General features: G+C 38.2%; 1 non-coding gene across 1 annotated transcript; it reads left to right on the top strand.

Annotated features, from left to right (window-relative positions):
* The first annotated feature begins 916 nt into the window (after positions 1-916).
* On the top strand, positions 917-1,023 carry LOC139032513 (U6 spliceosomal RNA). The gene has a single exon (XR_011485055.1). It is a non-coding gene; the product is annotated as a U6 spliceosomal RNA (small nuclear RNA).
* Positions 1,024-2,510: the final 1,487 nt, after the last annotated feature.

The raw sequence follows: 2,510 nt of genomic DNA, 5'->3' as shown, positions 1-2,510 counted from the left end.
TATTTTTATTTTTATTATTTTTTTCATTTTGCCACACCCCAAGGCATGTGGAATCTTAGCTCCCCAACCAGGGAAAGCACAGACTCTTAACCACTGGAATGCCTGAGAAGTCCACCATCCCACAATATTAATTCATTTAAGTAAAGAAAAAATACAGCTTTGCAATATTTAACCTTGAAACAAGTATTTGGGAGGTATGATAGCCACTGAAGGCAAAAGAGAAGGGACAACAGAGGGTGGGATGGTTCAACAGCATCAATGACTTAGTGGACATGAATTTGAGCAAACTCTGGGAGATAGTGAAGGACAAAGGAGCCTGACATGGTGCAGTCCACGGGGTCACAAAAAGTCGGATACAACTAAGTTACTAAACAACAACAACAACATTATATCCATTAAGTCAACATAAATTTTACTTAAACCATGTTGTGAATCAACCATAGTTCTTGATGCTGTGAATATAGCAATGAACAAGTCCCTTTTCTCTTGGAACTTATATACTAGTAACAGTGAGAAAGACAAATAAATAAAAATACTAACCACATAGTAATAAGTATGTTCCTTGAAGAAGATAAAGTAAAGGAAGAAGAGAGAGAAACAGAAGGACAGCAGAAGCAGAGGATACTTGAGATAAGGTGGACAGGAAAGAAATTTCTAGAGAGGTGATGTGTGTGCATGCTCAGTCATGTCCGACTCTTTGCAATCCCATGGATTGCTGTAGCCTGTCAGGTTCCTCTGTCAATGGAATTCTCCAGGCAAGAATACTGGAGTGAGCAGCCATTCCCTTCTGCACGGGATCTTTGTGACCCAGGTATCGAACCAGGTCTCCTGCGTTGCGGGCAGACTCTTTGCTATCTGGGCCACCAGGGAAGCCCAGAGAGGCGATACTTGAACTTAAATCAAAATGCTGTTAGGAGTGCTTGTTTCAGCAGCACATATACTAAAATTGGAAAGATACAGAGAAGACAAGCATGGCCCCTGCACCCGGATAACACACAAAGCCATGAAGCATTCCGTATGTTTTTATAGAGTGAAGTGAGTCAGAAAGAGAAAGATAAATATCGAATTCTAACACATATATACAGAAGCTAGAAAAATGGTACTGAGGAATTTATTTACAGGGCAGCAATGGAGAAACAGACATGGAGAATAGACTTATGGACATGGGGAGAGGGGAGGAGAGGGTGAGATGTATGTAAGAGTAACATGGAAACTTACATTACCATGTGTAAAATAGAGAGCCAAGGGGGATTTGCTGTGTGGCTCAGGAAACTCAAACAGGGGCTCTGTATCAATCAATCCAGAGGGGTGGGGTGGGGCAGGAGATGGGAGGGAGGTTCAGAAGGGAGGGGATATATGTAAACCTATGGCTGATTCATGTTGAGGTTTGACAGGAAACAACAAAATTCTGCAAAGCAATTATCCTTCAATAAAAAAATAAAAAGAAAAGAAATGCTGTCAGGAGCATAGCATATGAAGATCTAGGCAATGAAGCTGGCTGGGGTGGGGGAAGAGTTAAGTGTAAAATCTTTGAATTGTAAAAGAACTAGATGTATAAGAAGGACACTATAATTAAAAAGGAGGAAGTATGAGCAAGAGGATTAGGGAACAAATCTTGTAAGTCATGGTAAGGAATTTAGATTTTGTTCTAAATATGGTGACAAACCATTGAACAATATGAAGCAGAAGAATGGCATAATTAGATTTCATATTTTAAAATAGGTAACCTTGATAGATTTTGAATTTGTGCATCTGAGTTAATAGCAAGATTGGCCTAAAACTTTTTTTTCTCATTTTATCCTTGAATGGTTTTGGAGTCAAAGTTATATTAGTATAATAAAATAAAGTAGAGAACATTCCTTCATTTTTATTCTCTAGAACATTTTATAGAAGACTATAATTATCAGCTCTTTAAATAATTTATAAATATTGCTTATAAAACTATCTGATCCAGATATTACTTTATGCACAGATTTGTGTTCAATTTATTTTGTAGCTAAATATCTCTTTATGTTTCCCAGTTGCTTAGTTGAATTTGGTAAGTTCTATTCTTCTAAGAGGAGAAGGAAATGGCAACCCACTCCAGTATTCTTGCCTGGGAAATCCCATGGACAGAGGGGCCTGGCAGGCTATAATCCATGGGATTGCAAAGAGTCAAAAATGACTGAGTGAGTGATAGCATAGCATTCTTCTAAGAACATACATTTCTTCCATTTTAAAATATATTTATATAGCCTTACATTTCTAAAATGGAGTAAAAGGGACTAGATTTACCTCCCAACTGAAATAACTGTTAATTGCTGGAAAAATAGATAAAACAAAGTTTTGAATACATCTGGACATCAGGCAACAAAGAACAGTAAGCCCTGAGAGATGAAAAAATGAATAAGATGAACACTGTAACTGACTAGTTTATGCCCCAAAAACACTTCCAGGCTGCAACATCAGGTGGGGGACCCCAAATAGACCATGGAAGACTCCCAGAGACTAGAAGGCAGAGGATAGGGTCC

Source organism: Odocoileus virginianus, chromosome 31 (assembly GCF_023699985.2).
Source record: "Odocoileus virginianus isolate 20LAN1187 ecotype Illinois chromosome 31, Ovbor_1.2, whole genome shotgun sequence".
NCBI classification, from domain to species: Eukaryota; Metazoa; Chordata; class Mammalia; order Artiodactyla; family Cervidae; genus Odocoileus; species Odocoileus virginianus.
Note: the sequence above shows the minus strand (reverse complement) of the source record. Positions and strands in the feature narration are given on the sequence as shown.